The following is a 16,667-nucleotide window of genomic DNA, read 5'->3' as shown; positions in this document are numbered from 1 at the left end:
CTTAGATCCTCAGACTCTCAGCTTTTGGTCTGCCCCCGTTACAAACTTGTAACTAAGGGAGGAAGAGCCTTCTCTGTATTAGTCCCTCAGCTACGGAACACACTGCCTGAGGTGATGCGCAGGGAGGGGAATCTTCTGCGATTTACAAGGACGCTAAAAACATTGCTGTTTAAAAGAACCCTGGGTGTAAATTAGACCAATAAGTGCCTCTCATTCTGTGTTTGCCGAGTTTATTGTCTGTTACCATCGATTTCCGCGCGCCTAGAGACCTGTAGGTGATTGGGCGCGATATAAATCTAAAATAACAATAACAATAACAATAACTGGTTTCCTAACTTGTGACTGCTTCTTTTATACTACTCTGCTATTGTCTCTCTGTTTGTGCATGTAATCTGTGGGTATGTATGTATGTAGCATGTGTATTGCATGAACCTGGACAAAAGGCAGTGGGTGTTGTGCAGGGTCAAGGGAAAAGACACAGTCAACAAGTGATTGGAGAAGGAGCAGGTTTCTGGGAGAGGTATGACCTGTTACTTTAATGTGACGTAGAGTTCTTTAAAGATCTGTACCTTTAGCTCTTTCCTAAATGGGAGAAGGATTAGGGTGGTCCTTGGATTGGATGGATACAGGGTTGTCACCAGGATTACAACTTGCCCTTATTGTATTGTCCTATGAGTTTCTGGTTATGCATAAGAAATTGATAACTTGCGCTGTTTTATGTTTACCGCTCACTCAACTGATCTTTTGTATCATATGTATTCCTATGTACAGTAATTATGTTGCACAGGAAAGTCAACAAACAAATACAAACTTGTATGCTTTAATGCTGGTCTGATCGGATAAAGTGCTGGAGATTCTCATCGAATATACCTTATCGTCTATAGGTGGCAATACAAAAATCACAAGCCTGAGAGGATAACCATATAGAAGAGCAAGCCTTAAGGCCAAATTCCTTAATAAGATCATAGACATATGAGGTGACTTACAATATCTTTATAAGGTATGGCAGGAGGTACTTTATTCCTTATAATACATTGTCATAACATCGCCCTTGCCAAACATTGCTCAATTCCTTGGTGAGTTGCCTTTTCTTATAAAACAGATAGTGGGTCAGATTTACTAAGGACTTCCGTTGTCCTTGCGTGAAGCAAATCACTGCAAGGAAACATAAGTCTTTAAATGGGAATGATGAAGTCAAGCAAGGGGCGATCATGTCTGCTCCTTGCTGGAGTGAAGAACAACACAGACACCTGGAGACAGAGCACTGACATGTGAGTGGAGTTTGTACACCACCACAAACTTCAACTTGTTTATAAGTCAAAGAGTGGGAACATGGCGCTCGGCCAAGACAAATGCTTGAGGGCTCCAGGCTACATGGCAGATTAAAGCAGCCAAAAAGCAAGACAGGTAGCTTCTGCACACCCCTTCATTAATATGTGAGCTGCAACTGACAGAAACATGCACAGGCTATGCTTTTCTGTGATATCTCTCTCTTTTATTGGCAGAATGATGAGTTACTTATCACTACTGGCGACTGCATTTATACAGTGCTTTTTACCTCAAGTTAATACGCACTATATAAATGCTACATATGCATTTGCTCGCAAGGGTATTGCTTTTTCAATCTTTTCAGTGTTGGTAAGGTTATTTTAGCCTCAGTTTTGTCATAATGCCAGGCACCCTCCTAATTCTACCCCCACAGCATCTTCAAAGTTCCATTGTAATTCATTGTATGAAAACCATAAAAGAATCCGTCCTTTGTTCGATGGAACAGTGGTGTGAAAGGACTGCATATTTCTTTTCTTATGTCTCTTTTTTAGCTTACCTTCTAATTCAGGATATGTCCATGCCCTGAAAATGCAAATATCAAGTCCTCTTTTTCATTCCATCAGCTGTTAACCCTCTACTCACTGCGTCTCTACTTCTTCTTGTCTGTTCTCCACCTCTCATTCTGTGTCTAGGTGCCTTTTCTAAGAGCTTTTCTTTTGGTGAATTTCCAGCATTGCTCATCAATAGCTGTACACCTGGCTTTATGACAGCTCAGATACTTGCAATTGTGTACTTTTGAATTCTCTTCATATATGTAATCTTCTGCTTCCCCTTTCTATCTATTACAGTTCTAAAAACTTTCAAAAATTAACCCCTTCTTAGTAAAACTGCATTTTAAAGCATTTCCTCCTATAGAATCCCATGATTATATAAAGTAAACAGTATCACTGTCCTTCCTTCTTGAAGTAAGGCCACCTCTATAGATATTCAAGCACACTTGTCTTTTTAACACCTACCTTTTCATTTTTTGGGATATACACAGTTTTATTGAATTTTAAGCAGAAAGCATTAACAACATTTTGACACACTTAGTTTAGCAAAGGAAAACGAATGGCAAATTCTCAAGGCATTGGCATTTGGTTGGAACAATACATTATTGCAAAGCACAGACAACAACATTCCTACCACTCACAGTCAGAAACACACATATATTCACTGGCCGAGCCATTTCCCCCACAGTCAGCTGTGTTTATAGGGACATCCCCTGGCCTCAGGTTTTTTCTGTTGTGCACACCAGTCCACTATACTGGGAAAGAGCGGGCAGAGATGGTGACCCCCATCGGGAGGCAATATCTCATTTGGCAGCCATAATGGCCGTCCCCAGAATTGGTTGGTCAGCCCTCGTACCCCCAGAACCCTCGAACACCCAACAGGAGCATCAAAGGGGAAGGGGGACCTCCCACCCAAGCACCTCAGATGGATTCCCCATCACCGTAGTCCAAAACGTTTGAATTGTGGGGCATAGCCAAACTACGTGATACAAATTGGCATGAGTTGCACCACAACGAACACATGTCGGTCGCGGAAGCAATCCCGCTCAATGAAGCCTAACTGGAGAGACATAAGCAGTATAAAGATAGCAAGCCTGAATCAATCGTCGTGATCCCCCTTGGCGCCATTAGCGAGTCGCGCCAGTCTTCATCCTCAAGAGGTCCCACCCAATTCTCCCATCGGGCTCTGAGAGAATCCAGGGTGCCACACTTTTCTTTTCATGACACTACAGGCCACATTTAATAATGAATGAATGAATGAATCGATATTTCTCAAGCTCATAGCTACCCGCGGGTTTCCCAGCGCTAGAAGCAGGACATTCAAGAACTCCGAGCAGCCTAGGGGAGCAGTAAGGTTTCACTTAGTTTCCGAAGGGCAGATGGTTAACCTCCAGACGAACCTGGAGCTGAAGGGAGTTCCACAGCTTGACGGCAATATATGAAAAAAGCCGCCCTCCACTTTTTGATTTCCGTATTTTCGGGACTACCACCAGATGTTGATTATCCGACCGCAAAGCCCTATTTGCACGGTAGGGGAGCAAGATTGAGCGAAAAATAGGCGGTCCTTTGCCTACTAGGGCCTTGTGTGCAAAGCACAAAGCCTTAAACTTGATTCTCTCCTGAATAGGGAGCCAGTAGAGGATGGCCAGGGTGGACTTCGCTGATTGGCGGTGAGGGATTCTCAGGAGCATGCGCACAGCACAGTTTTGAACAATCTGTAATTTTGTGTTGGTAAGGCATGGAGCTCCTAAATAAAGGGCATTGGCATAATCCAGCCAGGAGAGAATCAGCGCCTGTACCATAAGTCTTCTGGCGTGGAAGGGTAGGAGAGGGAGGACTTTTTGCACAATCCTAAGGATGCCGTAGCAGCTAGCAGCTACCTTACGTGCTTGCTCCTTAAAGTCGAGATTACAGTCGAGACAGATGCCTAAATTCTTAATCTGGTCCTTGGGGATGAGAACAGGGCCAAGGCAGACTGGCCAAAATGATCCTACATTCAGAATGGGGGGTTTGCCAAGGAACATCAGCTCTGTCTTGGCCCCATTCAGTTTCAAATATGAGCATTCCATCCAGATTGCTACCTTCTCCAAACACAGAGCCAGACCTGGAATTGTGTTGTCAAGATGATTAAAGGAGACAACCAGCTGTGTATTGTCGGCATAGGTAACGATCTGGACTCCAAAAGGTTCCACTATCTCTGCCAAGGGGCTCATATATACATTAAATAAAGTGTGGCTTAAAGAAGACCCCTGTGGGACGCTGCATCTGAGGGGCCTATGATCAGAAAGGATTGCGACCACTTCAATCCCCCCCCCCCCCGACACTCCCACCTCCCTGAGTCTCTGGATCAGTAGCTGATGGTTAACAGTGTCAATAACTGCGCTGAGATCTAAAAGAAAGATCACAGCACAGCCCCCGCCATCTAAGATTTTTCTGGACCCCTCTACCAGAGCCAAGAGGACAGTCTTGGTACCTTGTTGGGGTCTAAATCCGGTCTGTGAGGGATGTAGGCAATTGTGGCTCTCCAGGAATACAGAAAGAACTGAATTGACATGCTTCTCTGCGGCCTTCCTGAATGCTGGGAATAAAGATGTAGGTCAGTAGTTCCCCAGCACCTCTAGGTCCAGATTAGGCTTCCTTAATAGTGCTTTTACCATTGCACGTTTCCACGGGGGGACACGTCCCGTCAAAAATGGGTCATTAGCCAGTTCCAGGACAACTGGGGACACTGTGCCAAAGACGTGCTTTAAAATGGCCGAATGAGCTGGATCTATAGGAGAGCCAGATTTAAGATGGTCAAAATTACTTTGCAGTGACATCAGGTTCAATGGAGGAATTTCCTCCAGAAAATATTCAGGGGTTAGAGAACCGTTGTCCATTGAAGGTAAATTTTGCTAAACCCCCACAGGAGGAAAAGAGGTATAGATATCTTGTATGTTATTAAAAAAGAACTCTGCAAGTTAGTTACAGCGAGATGACGCATCATCAGACACGGTTTAAGAAGAGAATTTACAATGCGAAAAATGTTGCGTGGGGAGTTAGATGCCGATGTAATTCTCTCTTCATAATAGAGAGCCTGAGCCAATTTAATATTTTCTTTATAGGTTTTGATTGCTTCCCTATATTTAGTTTTGCTAGCACATGAAAAATCCTTTCTTCATCTTCTCTCTAGTGTTTTACAAATTTGCTTAAGCTCCAGAAGCTTAGGGGAATACCAGGCGGTTCGATTGGTACCAACCTTACTACAAATCAATTTTTTAGGAAGAACTGTATTTAGCGATGATTCAAGCCATTCATTAAGCTTGTCATTAGCGCTAATAGGAGTACAATGGGGTATAGGTCTAGTATTCTTCAGAGTTGACACCCAGGCCTCTATAGAAAGTTTAGACCACAGGCGAACCTGTCTTCTGGTTTTCGGTGACGGGATGATAGCCGCCTGCGGGCCCCAGGTGAATGGAATCAAAAGATGATCTGACCAGGGCCCCGGAATGGGTACCCCAACCAGGAGACTCTCCATGTTTGAAAAAATGGGGTCAAGTAGATGACCTTTTGAATGGGTGGGACCAATAACTTTTTGATTAAATTGAAATGCCCCCAGGCAATCAACCAACTCACACCTGGCTGGGTGGGAAAGGTCATCAAAATGGAGGTTGAAATCCCCTAATAAGGTAAAGTTGGGGAGAGAGCTAGCTGGATTGGCTGCCACATCAGGGAGGACTTTGCAAAATTGTCCATGGGGACAATAAATTAAAATCCCAGAAAGAGTGCATACATGTGAAACACTGATTGCGAAAATAAAACTCGCAATCGGGAAGCGGGCTTGAGGAGACTTTACACCACTGCAACGTAGCACAAAGCAACGCACTGTTAATTACTTTCCAGATAAAAGGTAGTCTGTGCTGGAGAGGTGCCCTTCTCTCAGTGCACAAAGTGCTTTGAGCTACTTTGTGCCATTTTGCATCAAACGGCGTTGTTGGCGTGCTTCTTGCGTGCATCAAAGCAAACACCCATCTGTATTGATGCAAAGACCAATTTACTAAAATAACCAAACTGGAATATGCATCAAAAAGCAAGAAGAAAGGGGAAATATTTAACTTTCTCAGAAAACCCACACACTCTATGTGTTCACCAGTGTACAGCACACATCCAGTGCATGGGATCCTTCTGAATTGTGTCGAGGCATTGAACTTTTAACTGTATCCGTACATGTCCAGTATAAATCCTTTGCTGGACAGTGCACACTCCTCTCTGTGCCATGGTGTGAGGCTGCGCATCACTCAGGGCAGCCTAATAAAGTGCCAGCACAGGGCCAATCTTATTCATGAAGTGCTGAGCTGTGTTTTCTCCCTTGTGCAAGATAATCAAGAAAAAGGCCCCCCTGTACCAATAGGGTACCAGGGCATGGACAATAAAATCTGTGTATATTATATAAAATCTTGCCAAAATGTATAATTAATATGATGCAATTAATGTAAAGCAATTTGTACCAAATAATATATGTTTATACAAAATGTATTTGAAAATAGAAAAGTAGTATGCAATAAAATGTATGTGCAAGAACGGAGCCTTCTGATTGTCGTACATAAAAACAGTTGCTTATTTGAAGGTTGAAGTATAGGAGGGGAAGACAGGGGTGTTGTTCTTTAAATTCTCCCTTGGGTACAGCAATGCAAAATTTGGATGCTGAGCTGCCTTGCATGAAAAATAAGTCAATTTGACCCTATCACTTTCTCTAACTAGGAGACAAATAGTGTAGTTAAATCAACCAGGAAACAAAGACCCAGGAGCATGTGAGAGAGACAGGGTTTAAAGAGCTAGTGAAGAAATTAAGATTATTCACCATAGTGATCATAATCCTTGTCAATTGTACTTGTCCCCGTCGTTATTTCTTGACTCATATTCAAGTTTAGCAAAACATAGTGGACGAATGGCTGACACTGGGAATGCTGACACACTTATGCCTGCATTTGTAAACCACTATGTCAATCAGTTTATGTCCACTGCAGCACTTCTGGACCAAATGCACCTGAATGAAAACCTCGAGGGGCATATTTACAATAACTAGCGCATCCCTGCATATCAGCAGGGATGTGCCAGTTATTGTGCGCCACAGCTCCGCCACCATACAATGTGGCGCACCATGGGGCAAAAACGGCACAGATGCGTGACGCATCTGTGCCGTAAAAGTGGCGCATTGCTGGAGTTGCGTCGCAACCGTGACGCAACTCCAGCAATGCTCTGGGGGGCCCTATCTTGTTAATGCTGCGTCAATCCTTACGCCTGCTTCAGGCAGGCACAGGGTTTTGACGCAGCATGGGCCTAAAAGTGACTGAGTGAAATCTTGTAGATTTCACTCAGCCACTTTTAGGAGGCGTTCCTGCGCCGGAACGCCCCCCCGCGCAGGAACATCTACATGTGGCGCAGGGCTTTACAACATGACGCATCTCCCAGATGCGTCACGTTGTAAGTACCCCGCACCATGGCACAGGATTTGCGCTGCCGCTGCCTCACAAAAGTGACGCAACAACGGCGTAAATGAGGCGCAAGGGGCTTGTAAATCTGCCCCCCAGTCTTTAACTTTTGGTGTTAAACAAAGGTTTGGAAGGTTGAGCAAGACACCACTTTACAAGTGCTCCAAAGTCAGACAATGCGCCAACATATCAAGGAAGTGATCAGGCCTTGTGTTGAATGTGCCTGACCCCAGCTGTTGTGGGAATACCCCAAAACAGACATACAGTAGAACCCCTAATATGACTCAATATGCGTGCATCATGACAGATAGCTCCATTCCCTTTTGGTTTGTATCAAAAGAAACACAAAAACTCAAAATAGTCCTGAAAATATCCAAGACATGTAGATGCCCCTCTGACAGAGACAGAGAATGCTAAACCAGATAACATCTTGGTTAATATGGAAATTTTCATATAACCAAGCTGAAATACTCCATCTCTGAATGTGGAATCGAAACAGCATCAGCCATGAACATGCTTCAAGAACTGCGCGACTCATAAAGAAATGTCTAGACAATATGCCAAGTCGAGAACGAATACCATTGATGGGAATAAGACATCAAAGTTGCCCGATTAGCCAAGGCCAATTAACTCTAGCAGCCATGTTGCTGGATACATAACTGCTTAGTCTCAAAGTCATGAGCTGAAACCTTAACAGGTTTGACCAGGGAAGTTAGAGTTGACAAAACAGAGCTGACTCAAGCAGGAATGGTGAATCCTTGGTTGACTCTAATAATCATCTCCTTTTTATAGCCACGTCACCCAAAGAGAGTCATCTCGAGACACTGTTTTTGAGTGTGTTCTTGAGCAGAACCTCAGCAGCATAGCACTGCCCTTTTCTACAGCATATTCTGTCGGTTGGAATGATGGATGCTCAAAACCTCTGGAGGATTATGAGAACCCACAGCTGCAGCACCACCAAAATAGAGACCAAATGTGCACGACAGGGAAACAAGCAGATGGTTGGCCTTCTTCTCCATCAAGGAAATGGACTCTGTACCTCCTGATAGCCACAAAGCCTCCTTTTGACCCAAAGAAATGGAACTCCCTGTCTCAAACTATGTGCCAGGCCTTTCTCTGCAGCAAGGATTTGGAACTCTATTTCTCCGATATGCTCTAGGCCGTCTTTTGCAGCAAGGATATGGAATTCTATTCTTCAAGATATCCGTTAGGGCTTCTTCAGTATCTATGATATGGAACTCCATTCCTTCGATGTCCACCAGGATATTCTGCACCAAAGATATGGAATCCCATTTCCTGTGATATTCTCTAGACTCTGGCACTATCTGCTTCAGCTAAGAAATGAAGATTCAAGTTTTCAAAGTCCTCACTGGAAGATAGTCATACAGATGCTTTATCATAGTGGGGAACTCAATCAGTGATAAACCCCTCACACATGTCGGAATACCGTCTATCGTAAATATCGTATCCTAATAACATTTATAAAATATCACCTCATTGCCGTTATTAACAGAACTTCCATACCCAGTGGAATGATATTTTTGAAAATGATATTTATGACACAATATTTATGTCAGATGATGTTACTGTAGATAATATTTTGACATGCAATCCTATTCTCTTATCATGCTCTGCCCACCTAAAACAAATCCCAGGTCCCTCCCTCTTCACCTGTGATATACATGGCCTGTGTTTGTTTTGCAAAGTGATCACTATTTGACCATGCACCTTCCTGGAGTAGATTCCAATCCATATAGAAAGGCAGAAGTACTGAATGTGTTGGCTTACAATTAGAAACTTGAGAAATTACCAATGACTATGGTGAATGGGACCATGAACGTAAGTGTCTTGGAGATCCAAGGCTAAAGCACGTCTAATCTGAATAGGTGATGAACCAAAGGTGATTTATTCCATTCATAGTCACCTGAGGGGTTCACACCTCAAGAAAACCCCCTGACCTGTGGAACAGCTATCATTGTATGTTGGTGAGATGCTCTTGTATGCCAATGTGGACCGAATGGCCTTTGAATCAGCCCTTTGAAAGAACCATAATTTAGAATCTAGAAAAACAAGTAAGATGTCTATCTGTTATCCTTCCTTCACCAAAACGCAACCCTACCATTGTTGATAAAGGCACAAAATATGATGTCCTACTGACATATTGGGATCCCAACTTGAACAAATTTACCAGTCAGTAGGTTCATGATGTAATGGAGTCATGGACAGCTTGCTTGCCTTAACTGGAGGAATTGCTGTTATGGTCTCTTCCTCAAAAAGAGCATCTGTGAGATGTTTGACTAGAGGAATATCTACAGAATACAAATTTAACACAAAAGGATAATAAGTGTTTTTGATGCTGCTGTCTTTGCCCCTTGGAATACCATAACTAGACTCCCCAGTTTTTAAGTAGTAAGCAATAAAATGCTCACTAAATGGGTTGCAACCACAACACTAACAAGGGCTGTTAAAAAAACAGAAAATGCAAAACTCTGACCCAATCTACTACCCTTCCCTCCTCACATGTGTATCTTAAGACAGACCAGCTGGGCTTCTTTACTCAAAGCCCCATAAGGGCCAACTCTAATCACAGCTACAACAGGTGTACCTCTACCCCGAACAGACATCAGCCCTGAAACTCCAGGAAACATTTCTACATTCTAAGAAGATGTGGTCATCCTGGATACCAGCTCTGCACCTTACAAAGGTAGTGGTAAATGAGTGTAATAAGCATTACCAATGTAAGCTGTAAACTTGTCTAACACTGCCCGTCTTCTTATTCTATGGTGACTAGAAGCAGCCCATGTCACCTCTGTCATGAAAGTAACTTTAAGCGGTTCACTCACAAAGGAGGAATGGAAACTGTTCAGTGGCAAGAAAGCGCTATAAGCATAGTGTGTTCTATAAGTGTATCATCATCATCATCATTATCCATCATCGTGCATGTCATCATCAATCGCCATCCATCTCATCAATATTCATCCTTATCAGTAATATCTAATACCACCCACCAGCATCATCATCTTACACGTCATCATCAAGTATTATCAGACATGTCCTCTGCTATCATTATCCATATAGTTTTCATCAAACGACATTCATATAATCACCCATCATCACCCATATCACATCATCATCATGAATCTTATTATTCAGTAATCGTCATCCATATCACTATCATCCACTATCATCTTAATCTTCCATCTCATTATCAATTATCAGATGATATCTAATAGAGGGCAGACATAAATGTTGAAAAGTGTAGAGCTCAAGGACACCACAGTACAACTGGTGGTTGGATGAAAAGAAATGCATCTAGCTAACCTGGAAGCAGCGTTTATCAAAAAACCAGTTTAGGGCCCTTCCTGCAATATCAACTTCTTCCAGTCAGTGACGAAGGGTAGGGTATCAAATGCAGCACTCAGGTCCAGGAGGATCACTGCCACTGATCCACTGACCACATCATCTATCATCATCGATATCATCTTCATTCATCATTGTTCATCTCATCACTATTCATCATTATTCATTATTGATTATGCAGCATTGATCCTCATCCGTATCACATTGTTATCCTTCCATTCCAGCCATCATACAGATCATTCACTACCTTTACCATCATCCACCACATCAATCATCGTAGATATCATCTTCATCCCTCATCATCCATCAACATCCATCTCATCAGTGTCTGTGAGTATCCATCATCTGTCATCATCCATATCATATTTCTCATGTTCCACAATATGTGTCATCTAGATAGCACACTATCTATATCAGCATGCATGTTATGATTCATCATCCTTTATCATCCATCATCATCCGTATCACCAATGTACATCATTATTCATCTTACATTGTTCATTATCCATCATCATCCGTCTCACCAGTATCCTTCATTATTCATCATCCTTTGCCATCCATCATCCTCTGTCTCACCAGTATCCATCATTATTCTTCATCCATTGCTCCTTATCCATCATCATCAATATCATATTATTCATGCTCCACTTCAGCTGTGACCTCGATAACACAGTCAATATCAGCGTGCATGTCATCAATCATCATCCTTTATCATCCATTATCATCTGTCTTACCAGTATCCATCATTATTCATCATCCATTGCTCATTATCCATCATACAGTCTCACCAATCTTCATCATTATTCATCATCATTTGCCATCCATCCTCATCCGTCTCACCAGTATCCATTGTTATTCATCATCCATTGTTCATTATCCATCATCATCCGTACCACCAGTATCCATCATTGTTTGTTCATTATTCATCATCTTCTGCCTCACCAGTATCCATCACCATTCATCATCCTTCGTCTTCCATCAACTTCCGCCCCACCAGTATCCCTCATTATTCATCATTCTTTGCCTTCCATCATCAACCGTCCCACCAGTATCCATTATTATTATTAATCATCCTTTGCAGTCCATCATCATGCGACTCACCAGTATCCATCATTATTCATCATCCTTCGCCTTCCATCATCATCCATCTCATCAGTATCTATCATTATTCATCATCCTTCACCTTCCATCATCTGTCTCCCCAGTATCCATCATTATTCATTATCCTTTGCCTTCTATCATCATCCGTCTCACCAGTATCCATCATTATTGATCATCCTTTGCCATCCATCATCATGCGCCTCACCAGTATCCATCATTATTCATCATCCTTTGCCGTCCATCATCATCCGCCTCCCAGTATCCATAATTATTTATCATCCTTTGCAATTCATCATCATCCGCCCCACCAGTATTTATCATTATTCATCATCCTTTGCCTTCCATCATCATCCGTTTCACCAGTATCCATCATTATTCATCATCCTTTGCTGTCCATCATCATGCGCCTCACCAGTATCCATCATTACTCATCATCCTTCGCCTTCCATCGTCACGCGCCTCACCAGTATCCATCATTATTCTTCATCCTTCGCCTTCCATCTTCATCCGCCTCACCAGTATCCATCATTATTCATCATCCTTTGCCTTCCATCATCATCCGCCTCACCAGTATCCATCATTATTCATCATTCTTCGCATCCCATCATCATCCGCCTCACCAGTATCCATCATTTTTCATCATCCTTCGCCTCCCATCATCATCCATCTCATCAGTATCCATCATTATTCATCATCCTTCACCTTCCATCATCTGTCTCCCCAGTATCCATCAATATTCATTATCCTTCGCCTTCCATCATCATCCGTCTCACCAGTATCCATCATTATTCAGCATCCTTTGCCATCCATCATCATGCGCCTCACCAGTATCCATCATTATTCATCATCCTTTGCTGTCCATCATCATGCGCCTCACCAGTATCTATCATTATTTATCATCCGTAGCCTTCCATCATCATCCGTCTCACCAGTATCCATCATTATTCATCATCCTTCGCCTTCCATCATCATCCGTCTCACCAGTATCCATCATTATTCATCATCCTTTGCTGTCCATCCTCATGTGCCTCACCACTATCAATCATTATTCATCACCCACTGCTCATTATCCATCATCAGCCATATCCAATTACTTAACTTCCACCGCAGCTGCCATCCACATCATCCATCATCTCTGCTATGAGCATGTGCAAGACGCCACCCATTCTTTTATAAATGCATTTCCGCAGCTACTACCATCTACTTCGAATTGCTGGAAATAGATATACGCGTAAGCAGCCTCACAGCAACAAAATAAACAGTAAAGAGTGGGTTTAGTTAGAAGATTCCGCTCAGCATCGCCTCTGCGTACTAGAGAAGGCACAGAAGGGTGTGGCAGTGAGGAGCAGGAAGGCTATTTGTCTCTTAAGGGGAGCATCTAAGCAGTGATGGAAGAGTGATCAGGAGGTCAGTCTGTCTCCGGAAAACGTATCATTTAAAGAAGCAAGTATTGACACAAGGCTGAAGAAAGAAATTATACTAGCGCTCCCAAATGTTTTAAGAACTATTTACTATTGCTCTCCTCAATCCCATATTTATACCTAACTTGAAAGATCAGCCCCAACCTCCTCAAAGGACAGACAACTCTGCTATTTAATTCATTTTGAAGAGCCCTCTACAGACCAGGTAAGCGACTCTCTTTGAAATCAGTAAATTCCTCGCAGCCCAGTGTGTGTTTGGAGTGTACACAATATGTTTACACAGTGGTGCTCAACATGGGACTTGTGCAAATGCGCATATGGTAATACCGCACGCGCAATATGCACTTGAGCAGAATGTCATATTTTGCTGGTGGCATTCAGATTTCCGCACCTCAAACTTGGTGATAGGTGCACACTGCACAGCTAATGATGCGCATTCCCTGTTATGAGTAAACTGGGGCAAAATCTGAATTACACTGGTGTAATTCATGTAATTTCAGGAATAATTTCAGGTTACTCTTGATAGGGAAAATTTCAGAAATTTCGACATTTTACCTATCTCTCAATTACTCGTTGTTTGTGGTAAAATTCGTCTATGAAAGTGCAAGAATAATGTAAACGGGCAGAATGTAAGCGGCCAGTTCCGGCTTCGATGGTGCCCGGTGTAACAGTCTGTTTGGTGCCCATCTATGCCCTCCACGAATTCCCTCACTACCACCCTCCAACTGTGTCCCTCATGTCTCCATAGCCTCTCTGTGAAATATTTCATTTTTTTTAGAGCGCTACTCATAGTTCACTCACTCTCAGGGGCATATTTACAAGCTCCTATCGCCACCACAAGGTCACTTTTAGGGGCATATTTACAACAGAATGGAGTAACGTGCCATTGAGCAAACATTGCTAAGGCCACGTTCTCCATTCTGAAAACACAGGGGTGTACCGTATTCACAAGAATGCGGCACACCCCTGGGTTTCCCCTAGGGCTGGCACTGAGTTCCGCTGCCTAGCACCAACGCAGGCACCCTTGCACCATAGTGCAAGGGTGTCTGTGTTGGGGGAAATGATTGTTTATGTGCTGGAAGGTGCCCCTTCTTGCACATAAACAATCATTCATGGTATTTTGCAACTTCTATGTGTGCTACTTAATGCAGCACCCATAGAAGTTGCAACACATAATTTTTTTATTGTTTATGTGCAGGAAGTGTCCTGCACATAAACAATCATAGGCAATGTGTTGGTCTATGTGTGCTGCACACATTGACACAGCAAAAACTAGGAGAAATAAAGCATTTCTCTATGTTTCATCTGTTTTAGACCAGGTTTTCTCTGATCTTAATTTTGGCACTGCCTCCTATATACACCACCCTTGTAAATAGGGGCCAGTATCAAAATCAATGGGTGTTGCGGTGAAACGCCCACTGCAACACCCATTGCCCCCCCCTTTTCACGGTAAGTATAGCCTGAAAAGGTGCCTTATTTACGAGGCAGCGTTAAGCCACATTAAGGGCCTCATGTAGGTAGCCAAATACCGGTCGGTAACGGCCGATTTTCGGTAATTATACCGTTACCGACCGGTATTTTGGCTTTTGAGATGTAGGGGGAGAATTTCTGTATTCGGAATTTACCGAATCGGTAAAATTACCGATTCGGTAATTACCGAATTATTCCGAATCGGTAATATTTACCGACCAATTACCTACATATCATTTACCACTTCATAAATACCGAATCGGTAAAATTCGGTATTTATGAAGTGGTAAATGTTAGGCTACCTACATATGGCCCTAAGAGGCTTAATGCTGCCTTGCAAATAACATCACTCAGGGGCATATTTACAAGCCCCTATCGGCACCACAACATCACTCTTAGTGACGTTGTGTTGGCCTAGGGGCATGTGTATGTGCAGGACATACACCAGAAAGTGGCAGATGTGTCTTCTGTCCTCCAAGGAGTAAAGAATGTCCTCTACATATACACTGTCTATACACTCTACATAGGGCAAATGGGACATCCAATGCTAGAGGTCCAATACTCTCTCAATAGGGCAGACAAGGCATCGGCCGCTCTTCTTCATATGTCCTGTATCCACCAAACTCTAAATCAGGCCCTTGAACACAAATGGGCACCCAGGGATCCAGTCACACTCAGCTTTTCCATGGTATGTAGCAATGGCATGGTGCCATTATGGACTTCTTAATCCCATAATGTAATATCTGTCTGGACCTCAGTGGGACTCGAAAGTGCAAAAGTGTCTCCACAGAAGGGTTAGTCTCAGAAGAGCTTCTGGCTCCAGGATAATGAGCGCCTGCTCCTCAAACTTGAAAATTAACACTACCATATACAGATATGGGTTTGTTTCAGTGTGTCAGATTGTGTTATGTTTATTGGTGCAGGCCAGCAAAATTGATTTGCCTTTGGCACAAATAAGTTCCAGTTAGGTCTGCAAAAGTTGCCAGGGATGGTAAGAGCACAAAGTTATCAAAAACAAGAGTAGACTTCTTGAAGGAAGGTTAGCACTGCCGCAATCAGGCCCCACTGCTGCTGCTGCTTTCAGTAGAGCCATTTATGTTTCCGAGGCCGATGACATAACAAAATTGAGTTGGGCAACAATCAAAATTTTAATTTAGAGCTTTCAGCAATTATGGCATACCACATCCTTTCTTTATGTTACAGCCATAGCTTGGATTTGCATTTCACTTATTAGTCCAGGGTACGCCAGCTCCTATGGAGAACGTCGAAAGACACAACATCTCTACTTGGAGGAACAGATCCATTCCCAGCTTCCCTAGGTTAAAGATGTTTTATCACATCCGTAGTGATCACTCCACCTCCCTTTCACTTGCCCATACTCCCCGCATCTACCGAAGCAGAAGTGGAGGACGCTCCTTCTCCCACATCGCAGCAAAGACCTGGAACAGCCTCCCCACGCAGCTCTGGACCATCACCTCACTTCTGGAATTCCGAAGGGCCCTGAAGACCTCGCTGTTCGAATATGCCTCCGGGGCCTGCAAGCACCTGGATACCCTATCGGGTGATTGGTCGCGGTTGATAAATCCTTATTGTTTGATCTGCATAAAGCACTAGTTTGCACCTCAAACCCAGGCAGATGTGGCAATGCGTAGACATGACAGTGATTTCTGATTCATTAGTCTACCACACAGGGCAAAATATAGCCAAAGATGCAGCAAACTGTTTGGTTGAATCACTTATAATGTTGGCCCTGCATGACACACATTTCGAAATAAAAATATTTATCTCAGTTTGATCTTTGAAAGTTGTGTGCGGAATTATCAAGGGTAGAAGAAGTGATGAGAGTCCTAAAGGGGCATTGTCCATTGAAGTTCCCATGGGGACAGACATCTTGATAATCTAGAATGAAATACCCCAAGCCTAAAGACCATAACCATTCAGGACTGGGTCAGGGATTATTTCACACAGGACATGGCCGAAAGACTGGTGACCACAGAGGGTTCACTGTAACCACCTTCTAATGC

The sequence above is a fragment of the Triturus cristatus genome, chromosome 2_1, assembly GCF_964204655.1.
Source record: "Triturus cristatus chromosome 2_1, aTriCri1.1, whole genome shotgun sequence".
NCBI lineage: Eukaryota > Metazoa > Chordata > Amphibia > Caudata > Salamandridae > Triturus > Triturus cristatus.
Note: the sequence above shows the minus strand (reverse complement) of the source record.